This window comes from Propithecus coquereli, unplaced genomic scaffold, assembly GCF_000956105.1.
Source record: "Propithecus coquereli isolate 6110/MARCELLA unplaced genomic scaffold, Pcoq_1.0 Scaffold335, whole genome shotgun sequence".
Classification (NCBI taxonomy): domain Eukaryota; kingdom Metazoa; phylum Chordata; class Mammalia; order Primates; family Indriidae; genus Propithecus; species Propithecus coquereli.
The window spans coordinates 1156265-1168831 of record NW_012149008.1 but is presented as its reverse complement, the minus strand read 5'-3'; the positions used below and the strand labels follow the sequence as shown (position 1 = coordinate 1168831).

Below are 12567 nucleotides of genomic sequence, written 5' to 3'. Positions count from 1 at the left end.
GGGTATATATATCCAAAAGAAAGGAAATCAATATATCGAAGAGATATCTGCACCCCCTTGTTTATTGGAACATTATTCACAACAGCCAAGACATAGAATCAACGTAAGTATCTGTTAACAGATGAATAGATAATGTAGTGTATCTACACAATGTTACATTACTCAGTCATAAAAAAGAATAGAATCCTCTCATTTGCAGCAACATAGATGGAATTGGAGGTCATTATGTAAAGTGAAATCAGCCAGGCATGAAAAGACAAATATTGCATGTTCTCACTTATATATGGGAGCTAAAAAAGTAGATTTCATAGAAATAGGGAGTATTAATAGATTGGTAGTTAGCAGAGGCGGGAAGGTAAGGGGAGGGGAGAGATGAAGAGAGGTTGATTAATGGTACAAAAATAAACATATATAGAAGGAACAAGATCTAGTGTTCAATAGTACAGGAGGCTGACTATAGTTAACAATTTATTGTGTATTTCAAAATAGCTAGAATTCAATGTTCCCAACATAAAAGAAGATAAATGTTTGCGATGATATCACAATTACCTTGATTTGATTATTACTCATTATATGCATGTACCGAAATATATGTACCCCTCAAATATGTATAACTATTAATTTTAAAAAATAAATAGAATATATTTTCAATTGCTTTTCTTTACAAATACTGTTAGACTAGAGGTAAACAATCTAGGTATGATAAATAAATACTGTTCCTTTTAGGTTCCAAGGGAGAGGAATGGAAATAATACTCTAATTCTTGAAATAAGTCACGTTCTCTCACCTGAGCACTTATTATAGTGGTTTTCAAATTTGAGCATACCTAAGGATCTCTTGTAAAGCCTTGAAAAAAATGCAGATTGCTGTGTCCCACATCCAGTGTTTCTGATTCCATAGGTCTGGGTGGGGCAGAGAATTAGCCTTTCTAACACATTCCCAGGGGATGCTAGTCCAGGGCTTACCCTGTGAGACTCCCTGGCAAGCATTATCTTCAGCATTGAACAGCTCTACACAACCTGGCTACACCCACTGAGGCTGAGCTCAAGAATAATCTCTTTTCTGCATCCTCCCCTGAGACCCAATCAGTGTCTTCCTATCCTGTTTCCCCTTTCTCTTATAGAAAAATCCCTTCTTCATAGCCCTTCTCTGACAGGAACTATTGAGATGGGGTCCACATAGCTATTTTTCTATCCTCAGTGCCTAGAATGCAGACAGCATTTTATATATTTCTACTGATTGAAATGTATATGATGCTCAAGAGAGCGGGCTCTGGAATCAGACTGCCTAGGTTTGAATCACAGCTAAAATGACTTTCCAACTGTGTAATTTGAGGCATGGTACTTAAATTCTCTGAATCTCAGTTTCCCCATCCAAAACAAGGAGGATAGCAACAGGACATACTCAAAGGTCTGTGGTGTAAACTGAATGTAGGCCAGGCATGGGGGCTCACTTCTACAATCCCAGCACTTTGGGAGGCTGAGGTGGGAGGATCGCTTAAGGCCAGGAATTTAAGACCAGCCAGGGCAACATAGCCAGACTTCGTCTCTACAAAAAATAAAAAATTAACCAGGTGTGGTGGCAGGCACCTCTTGTCCCAGCCACTCGGAAGGCTGAGGTAAAAGGATCACTTGAGCCCAGGACCTCATGGCCACAGTGAGCTGTAATTGCGCCACTGCACTCCAGCCTGGATGACAGAGAGACCCTGTCTCTTAAAAACAAATAAATAAAATAAGACATGTAATGTGCTTAGCACAGCATCTGACATGTGGTAAATGCTTAATTAATCATTACTTCATTGACAATATTAAAAAATACTAATTCAAAGAAGAGGGATGGTAAGGAGCTGTTGGAAAAGTCATCCAACAAGAATTTTCTGAGACTGTAAGAAGTTCACAGGGCCTGTGAGTCTCTTCAGGGCAGGGGATGAGCGTCAAAATTGTACACCATTGATCCGAGTCCAGTTAGAAGAGACAGAGAGAATGAAGCAGTCTATCCATGGGAAGCCCGTGATGCCGTGAAAAGAAAAGCACATGCTCAATAAGTAGTTCCTAGTTGGAGAGAAGACGACTTTAATAAAGACTATTTTACAAAGTGACATAGTTCAATTAACAATGTGTATATTTCACAATTATATTTGGAGAGTATATTACGAATTTCTACTGCTCATAGCTGGACTCTGTAGAAACACGTTGTTAGGTCCGGAGCCGAGAGGGAGACACACGAAGCCGGAGGTGTAGCCAAATGCTGTTTATTGTGAGCATCTGGGTGCAGATGGGTGGAGGCCAAAGAGCATCCACCCCAAGGGAGAGGAAAGCCTTGTGTTTTATAGAGGGTTTTCCCAGAGGAGTGAGCAACACCTGCAGAGACAGGGGAGGTGGGTAGCTTCATCCTTATCGGGGAGATAGGAATGCCAGCAGCTGTCTGTGGACACGTTTTTAGCAACTCCTGTGACTGTTAAATTTGGGCTGAGGAAAAGAAGTCAGAAGAGAGTTTTTACAAAGTTTTGCTGTGAGATGAATTTTAAAAAGTGACTTTTCTCCTCTTCGAGAAAATTGCAAGTAGAGATCTTTATTTTGACAAAGACTCTGTTAAATAAAACTTACAGGAGGCCACTGGTTTGCACTGAGCTCCTTGACTAGGTCCAACAGACCAGGCCAAAACGGAGTTACTTGTGCTGAATTTCCATGCTGCCATGCTGACACTAAGTTGTTTATCTGACCTTTCAAGAAACCAGCAGAGAGAGAGAAGTAATAGCCAAATCCCCAAACAGACCAATTTTAGCTGGCACAGTGAGGAAGTCCACTCTGCTTTAACTTTCACAAGGAAAGTAACTTTGAAATGACCAATCCAATTTGTGTCTCTGTTTCTGCTTTCCTCAGCCCTTTTCAGTCTACAGAGCCAAACTCCTCTGCTCAGTTCACCAAAACACTCATTATATTTTATAGAATGAGGTGTTGATTGATTCTAAAATCATGAATAAAGGCCAATTAAGATCTTAAAACTAAATTTGTTGTAATTTTGTCTTTTGACAACTCTCACCTTTCATCAAATTTGAGGCAGGCTCCCTGAGTCCTCTTTCTGACCAGAGCCCTGACCTTGGGTTCTGTCCTTGCCTCCTTTAGTCCAGTTTTAGCAAGAATCCTGTGGGGTCAGTGTAGCAAAAGTCCCTCACTTTTGATATCTGGTCAAATGTTTTATACTCTACCTTCAATATCTTACTACTCAGGCCTGCCTGCAACACTAATCTTACCAAGTTGGTTTAACCAGAATCCTCTTACTCCTGATGTTTCCTCTTCATAATTTCCATACGCTGACCCCCAACCAGATCCTTGGCGATAAATTTCCACTTGTCTGTGTTGTATTCAGAGTCGAGCCTGATCTTTCTCCCCTAGTACAAAACCACATTGTAGTAGACCCCCTTCAATAAATTCTTTCTAACTATCTTTAACAAGTGTCACGAATAATTTTTTTCTTTAACAATTCCTTCATAGCTCTCATTGTTGGACCGGTGTGTTAGACTGGGTCATGACACTGCTCAGCTTTCTGTATTTTATGTGTACTACAGTCAAGAGAGATGTAAAAGGAACTGTGTCCACATTAAAGGAGGAAGGTCAAACTGGTCAGGGAAAGTATTTCATCATGGTCATGCACAATCACCCCTACCATAAGAGCCTTTTACCAAGAAATTGCTGGATGCTTTGGTTATTTTACTTGGAGACCAAAACATAGTTTCAATATTGTGTTTCTTTTCCAAACTATTTGACATACAGCCACAAATTTGGGGAGGAAGGGTGACTAATAGGGGATAAGAAGGACCGGGTCACATATGGAAGAAACTGTATAGGTAAATAGTAATATAACAAAATATATCTAATGAAAACGACATTAGCACAACTTTAGCATGTACACAGAATGTTGTGAATGCTTGACTATTGGTTGATTCCATTGGTTGATTCCAAAGGAACTGGAATCCTTTGGTTTCTCAAGTATTCAGAGTATAATATAAATGTCAAAACTTTCACACAGGAACCAATGAAGCATCTCTTGACAAAGATAAATGGGCCTAGACCATGGGGCTATGCCTTCTGAAATGTTCAAAATGACAGACAAGCTAAATTATGTATGAAGGCTTTATTTTTCTAAAGCAGACAAACTACATTTTTGCCAATACTGAAAGATAATTTACTTGCTTAAAAAAATATATTCAGGCCATGCTCTTCTATTTCCAGAGCTTCCCATACTACTTATAATGGAGAATACTAATGACAAATATAATTGAGCACCATTTCCTTTTCTTATCAGTCCCAAAGGAGCAATAATCATCACTATACTGTCATTTCTAAAGTAAAGTAAAATCGCTAATCCATTGGGACTCAAAAAGCTGCAAGGTATTGTTTTACTGCTGCTACTTTTTTCAATACATATTTTCCTTTTGTAGAAGATTTTCATTCTGTTTAATTAAACATATGCATTGATCAAAGGAAAATGCAGGTAGATACACATATAATAAAATGTCTGTTCTATACATTGTGTCCCTACACAGAGTTCCACTTCAACCTACTTCACATAAAAGCCAGCTGTCTCAGAGTTAATCATGCCATAAAACTTACTGCCTTCTCCTTCCTGGCTTTGGTGAAGCTCCCTATAAAATTACAGAATGACCTCAGGACATTTCTATTTCCATTATAGGGTGTCTCCATCATGATTTTAACTCTGAGTTCAATGGCATGTAAAGCGATGCTAAATAGTTTTCTAGACCAACTATTTTAAGAGAGCTTCAAGGCAAACATAGATATTCTCTAAGCCTACTTTTAAAAATAAATTTTACACATTCCCATATACACACAGTTTTCAAAATTCATACACTAGTATTTTTGACTCAATGAAAATATTTATGTTAAACAAATACCTTTCTCCAACGGGTTATTTTTTCTTTAAGTAACATTTCATGGCAACTGATTAATAGCTAGTTAAGCTAAAATAATGATCAACTGTTTGAATTATTTTTTCAGGCCAGACTGAAGAATTTCACTAGCTTGGAGAAAGATTAGTACTTGTACTAATAGTCCAGTCCTGAGTGTTGAAACAATGGTGCTAAGATGCAACACAAAGAGGGGAAAATGCCAACATAGAAATTCAGAACTCAAAATATATGTCTTAGTCCATTTTCTGTTGCTTATAACAAAATACCTAAAACTGGGTAATTTATAAAGAAAAGAAATGTATTTCTTAAAGTTATGGAGGCTGAGAAGGCCAAGGTCAAGGTCCACATCTGGTGAGGGCCTTCTTGCTGGTGGGGACTCCCTGTAGAGTCCGGGGGTGGTATAGGGTATCACAGGGTGAGGGGGCTGAGCATTTCTTCCTCTTCTTATAAGACTACCAATCCCACTCCCATGATAATCCATTAATCCATTAACCTATCAATCCACTAATCCATGAATGGATTAATCCATTCACAAGGGTAGAACACTCATGACCCAATCACCTCTTAAAGGCCCCACCTCTCAATACTGCCACACTGGGGATTAAATTTCAACATGAGTTTTAGAGGGGACAAATATTCAAACCATAACAACATGGACAAATAAGGACACTAGAGAAAGCCAACTGTTAAACTTAGCACCATTCCAAAGCATATCTATTCTTTGCCTGTAGTAACACAATGAAGGCTTAGTTTGTGTTAGCTGAAGAGACGAAAATCATACACTGCTGACTACTCAGACCTAGGTATATTAGATCAAATAGCTGCCACAATCACTGAGTACACTTGCTCCACACACCGTGTCTGTTGATGGGGTCAGCCACGAGACCATGTTCTAGAGCATGATTCTACTTCACCAAACTGCAGCTAACTAGACCAAGAGTAGAGATCTTATCCAACGGCAGCCAAGCCAAAAGCTGGCTACAAGCCAAGATCATATTCTTACTCTTAGAGAGCTAAAATTGAAATGAAGTAGTTAACAGAGAAAAAAAAAATTAAAGATCATAATGTAGAGAAATGCTAGAAATGTCATGATGTATAAGTTGAAATAAAAAAAAAAACCCTAAATTGTAAAAAAAAAAAAAAAAACTACAAGGAAGAGCAAACAGCAAGCATGACACTCAGCTGAATCACTTAGAGAAGATGAGTGTTGTGGGACAGCAATTATTCAGACTCCGCTGTCTCCTCCAGCCCAGCTTTTCAGTGTTTACTGCCATTCTTGTACTTCCCTGCATTATTTAATGCCTCCTAAGTACATCACATACTTGCTGTAACACTTGCAATAATCTGAGTCTTTATTCTTTGTAAAGAAAAGATCCAAAAAAAGATTGAGGAAAAGTTTTTGCCGATGGATTTTAAAACCTAGTTAAATCTCCAAGTAAGCTGTCATCTCCATAACTCATTCCTCCGCATTCAAATTCCCACTGATACGGATGACAGTAATGGCCCCACAACCACCATTCTTAGGAATTTCATAACCAATAATTCCTTCTTCATTTCTCACTTGTCTCTACTCAGTCTCTACTCCACACCCCATGGACCTCCCCTCTCTGTCTCATTCATAATCACTTACAAGGACTTCATCTATTGTTGGCAAATCACAGTGATTTCCAGGTGTTTGAGAAATGAAAAATAATTCTCCTCATCAAAATAGAGCAGACTATTTGTTAACTATAGATATTTGGAAGATTTTAAGAATATGAAGATTTTGCAATGCTTTCACTAGCAAAATAAAAACTCAAATGACATCTTGCTTTATTATCAACCAACAACATATCCCATTTGTAACAGTTCCTAGACTTTAGCCCTAAGGTTCCATATCTCTAATTTCACTTCCTCACCTCTCTTACCCTACATATTCCCAAATGCCAAGGATCAAAATCTCCCAATTAAGTATAGCTGATTTCACAACAGGCTTGATCTTTTCCCTTTACATTAAGCTATTCACCTAAACCAAAACATGAGTAGGATTCACTTAACTCTAAATCCTTTCCAACTAAGAATGTATTACCTCCACGGAGTGAAGTCCTCCCTGATTACATTCCTTTTCATTCCCCACTATATTGACTTTAATGTTTATCATTTAAGATTACATCTTCGAGCCCAGTGCAGTGGCTCACACCTGTAATCCCAGCACTTTGGGAGGCTGAGGCAGGAGGATCACTTGAGCCCAGGAGTTCGAGGCTGTGGTGAGTTATGATGCCACCATTGCATTCTAGCCAGGGTGACAGAGTGGGACCCTGTCTCTAAGAAAATAAAATAAAACTATGCCTTTATTTTTTTACACATGTATAGATTGCTAAAGCATATGCATAGAGGCCCATGCACAATGACAGTTTCTTAAATTTTTAAATTTTATATAAATGCCATCATAGTATATATATTCTTTGTCAAACGTTATATTTGGGAGGCTGATTCATGTTGATATATATAGTTCCTGTTCAATTACTTTTTACTGCTGGATACTATAGGCAACTTTTAATTATCATAATATATCACATGTATTTATTAATCCTTTTATTGATGACCAGTAGGATGTTCACAGTTTTTAGCTACACCAAATAATGCAGAGTTGTACTGCATTGGTAAGTAATCTCTTTTCCGTCTGCTATTTATTCATTCATTCAGAGTATTACAGGGGTACAAACGCTTTGGTTACATAAATTGCCTTTGCACCGCCTGAGTCAGAGCTACAAGCATGCCCACCCCCCAGACAGCATACACCGCATCCATCAGGTGTGAATTTACTCATCCCCTCCTATCCACCCCACCTGCCCGACACCCTATGAATGTCTCTGCTTTTAATGTCTGTTTTAACTTTGACTTTTTGTTGTTCTAGAGTTTTATTTTGCTGCATTAAAGTAAGTTGTTTCTTCTATTTTTCCTGCTTGGGATCCGTTATGCTTCTGGAATCCAATAATTATTGTCATTTACCAATTCTGAAAATTTCTCTATTTCTATCTCGTTTAATATTGCCTCTTCCCCATTATTTCCATTGTCTTCTTTTGGAACTTCTTTTAGATGTATGTTAGAACTTCTCGTCCTAACTGTTCCATTTACCCATTACTGTGTAAAAAAACCACCTCAAAACTTAGTGATATAAAACAACCACTATTCTGTGAGTTAAGAACTCTGACAGGGCACCGCAGGGATCAACTAGGTCTGTTCCATGATGTCTGGGACCTTAACTGGGAATACTCAAACTACTGGGAATGACCCAAACAGCTGGGGCTAAACAGCCCTGCAGTTTGGGATCCTCAAACATCATGGCCTCAGCGTAGTCAGATTTCTTTCATGTCAACTCAGGGCTCCAAGCGCAACTCGTCCAGCAAAACAGAAACAAAATAGCCTTTTATGACCTAACCTTGGACATTACATAACATGATTTACTCTGAACTTGAACTTTACTTGAACCATACTCTGTTGGTTCAAGCAGTCACAACCCTGCCCAGATTTAAGGGTATGAACTTCGTCTCAAGATTGGAGTAGTGTCAAAGAATTTGTGGTCCTTTTTAAAACTGCCACAGCATCCTATGTATTTTAATTTCTCTTTCGTATTTTCTAAAGCTTTTGTCTTTATATATTGCATTTTAGGTACTTTCTTCAGATTTATCTAACAGTTTAATGTCTCTTGAGAGTGTCTAATCTACTGTTTAACCTATAAACTAAACTTTTAATGTAAAGATGAGATTTTTATATAACTATTAATAGAAGTCTATTCAGTTCTTTCTCAAGTCTGCCTAGTCTTTTTTGACAGCACCTTATTCTTTTATCATGTTTCTATTCAAATTTTATTTCCTATATATTTGAAACACAGCCATTTTATATTCTGCAGTTAGTAATTTCATTTCTAAAATTACGGGGAACTAATTGAACCGCTTATTGTTTCTGCTGACTCCAGCTCATGGTTCCATATTCCTCGTGCACTTCTATAATTGGGGGTTGTGAACTCACGTTTTAGGAGATTTTATCCATGGGAAGAATACAGGCCTGAACTAGAGGCAAATTCCTCTAGGAAAGAACTGTTTGCTTTTGCCAAGACAAATTTCCTTGTCATCTTCCTTTGCTGATGAATGAATTTTTTGTATTTTACCCTTTAACTGAAGGTTTAACCCTTCAAAAATTCCATGCTTTATAAGAAAGTTTCAATTCCATGTCTCCTCTGTACAGGCCCCGAGCCCCCTCTCTAGTAGTGATGCAGCTGTTAAAACGCAGCCCTCGGGGTTACTGAGACTGACAAACGCCCCAAGGCAGCTGCAATATCAGCATCAGCTTACTGCTCTGGTTTTAGTTTTCTCTATTTTCATACTCAGGAGACCTCTTACTCTCTAACAAGGTCAGCAATACATTTAAAATGAAGTTTATTACATTTTATCCAGCATTTCTAGCTGCTTTGTACCGGGAAATTTTCCAGACGTTTCAGCTCTCAGCCTTGCCAGAAATCAAAGTCCCTTCATTTCCTTTTTATGTGGTCCTTTCTGGTATTTTTTCTCCCCTATTTTCTTTGACCTAGAACCCACATATTTATCACATATTATGGAAAAGCCTTTTACTTTACCAAATCAAATTATAAAAAGTCAAAGTAATTTGGTACTTTTTTATTTACCAATCCAAAATAAGGTAATTTTATGTTGTAATTCTTGTCTTTAGAAGCACATCAAGTTTACATATGGCATATAGTTAAGCCATCGACTTTGCATTTTTTACAAAATTATGAGTGCATTAAAACTCAAAGAATAAACTTTTCTGGCATTTTAAGTATCTTTATCATGAAGGACGTATACTGTATTGCTCATTTGTAAAACAGGAACGGTATGACATCCAGTGACATCTTTTGTGAGCTATGACCAGTCCTCATTCAAGTTCCTCATATCATGCCGGGCGCGGTGGCTCACGCCTGTAATCCTAGCACTCTGGGAGGCTGAGGCGGGAGGATTGTTTGAGCTCAGGAGTTCGAGACCAGCCTAAGAAAGAGCAAGACACTGTCTCTACTAAAAATAGAAAGAAATTGGCCGGACAACTAAAAATATATATATAAAAAAAATTAGCCAGGCATGGTGGCGCATGCGTGTAGTCCCAGCTACTTGGGAGGCTGAGACAGGAGGATCACTTGAGCCCAGGAGTTTGAGGTTGCTGTGAGCTAGGATGACGCCACGGCACTCTAGCCCAGGCAACAGAGTAAGACTCTGTCTCAAAAAAAAAAAAAAAAATTCCTCACATCTGTGCCAAGTAGCATCCTCCAATTAAAGTTTGTTAAAGTAGAGTTGCTTCATCTATTTGGATAAACAGCACATATTATGGCAGAAAAATAAATCTTTAAAATAGCAAATGTGATTCTATAGCTTTTTAAATTTTATAGGACAGATTGCTAAACATGTATAAACTAACTTGGGTGTACATTGATAATTTGCTCAGTATGTGATGTTTAATTGCAAAAAAAGAAATATTTCTATTTTCTAGGTATTTTATATCCTTATATTTTAGATATTTAGATATATAAGGAAAATATGTACCAGCTTTTCCTATTTTGATGTTAATATATATTACCCAATTTTTCCCCCAGCTGTTACAAAAGTGACAGCTATTTTAGCAGAGTTGTCGAAGTTGCTTGTTTTGGTTCAAAAATGCCTAAAATCTCGTGAGTGCCCCAAAATCAGGAAAAAGAGACAATGTACTAGGCAGGAACCATAAAGCTATACTAGGGCCAGGGCTTTGAAATAAGGATTTTACTGGAAATTATTTTCACAGATTCTAACCTTAAACAATAATTAATGATGAGTGAAAGAATAATTGTCACAATATATTTTCATTTGATTCAAAAGCTACAGATATTAGTTATAACGGCTCAGATGATCAAATTATAAACCATTCATTCTCCTGTTGCCAGCCTGACAGTTTAATATATATGTTAGACACTGAGCCCCAAGATATGAATCAACACTGCATAAGAAATCAGTACACTGTGAGTTAAATTAACAAGCCAGATGTAGAATAAACTGCAAACTTGCTACTGATCAATTATGCCCCAAGCAGAGCAATCAAGGAGCGCTATCTTTGAAAGAAAGCCTGTTGACCTGGAAGAACAAGAAACAACACACAATGATTTAACTCCCTCTAATCTCTCTGATAACACTAACAAAATGTGCCAGCTGGAATGAGCCATGTCACATAAACACAGGCCCCACAAAGCAAGACAGGAGTAAAGGAAGAGGAGATGACATTCAAAAGAATCACAGTGCTGAGAAAATCAAGGTGAGACGGGTATCTTTTAAGTGAGCCCTCATACATTTTTCTCCCCTTCACAGAATAACAAAGTCTCTGCAAGATCATAAAACCAACTGGTTTAAAGAAAAGCATTTTGTAGCATTCAGCACAAGGGGGGAAACCCATGTAACCCTTTACCATGTCTGGACCAACTTCTTTCCTTCAAAAGCATCTACTTGTGCTTGAGAAAATAGCAACACGCTCCTGGACCCAATAGGTGAAGCTTTTGAGTCATTTTGATTGAGAGCCTCAAACCCTATGTGGTAGTAAAGGGGTCTGATCTTAATCACTATTTTACATCTGGTACGTGACAAGTGGGCAACGAAATTATAGTGTGTGCATGAGAAAGGTGGCTTATGAAACTGCTCAGGGTACGTCCCTCTTCCATGATGCCACACACGATTATCTGAATGTTATTTCAGTAAACCTTATGGTATGAACTGGTATGGGAATTCTCAGAAATGCGGCAAAATGATAGCATGCATATTGTAAGAATTTGGCCTTTATTTACCTGTGTCTCAGTCATCTCGTCTGAAAGATGGGGATAACAACAGTGTATACTTCATAGGTTGTAAGTTTTAGTTACATGGATTAAATAAATTAATATATATAAAATGCTTTAAACAGTGCTAGATTTATAGCATTCCACAATTGTTGGCTATTTTAACAGCATTATCTTTATCACCTTAACAGACTTATTTTATTTTCTGATTTCTATATGATCATTTCTCAAACTTGTAAATTTTTGCTTTTTTTTTTCCCCCGGAGCCAGAGTCTCGCCATATTGCCCAGGCTAGACTTGAACTCCTGGGCCAAAACACTCCTCCTGCCTCAGCTTCCCAAGTAGCTGGGACTACTGGGAAAATTTTGTACTTTTTACAAGATTCCATCTCAGCCCTTTTAAGATAATATTCTTCCCCCACAGTAAGTGGAAAACTATGTGTTATTTGTGCATATTTTAAAAAGAACATCAAAATAAAGACAAAGTATAACAAGATATCTGCCAGAAGAAAAAAAAAATCCAGTGAAAATATATATTAGAATAATTGCTCTAAAATGCTGACAAAAGAAATTGAGTCAAAATTTCACATGGTAGCAAAATTTTAATTGTACAGGTTGCATAGATTTTCTCTATTATATACAACTGAGTACAGTATATAGCATACCACTTCTTTTGAAAAAAATCATAATATACCTTTATGATACATCCCATGTACTAGATTTCATTTTAAATGTGTGTTGTTTTGGGTTTTTTTTTTTTTTTAAAGAGACACGGTCTTACTCTGTTGCCCAGGCTGTGTGATCACAGCTCACTGCAA

General features: G+C 37.6%; 1 protein-coding gene across 1 annotated transcript in view; it reads right to left on the bottom strand.

The window, feature by feature from the left end:
* Window positions 1-12567, bottom strand: part of EXOC4 (exocyst complex component 4) — a 1030122-nt gene that overhangs the window by 450016 nt on the left and 567539 nt on the right. The window lies entirely within an intron of this gene.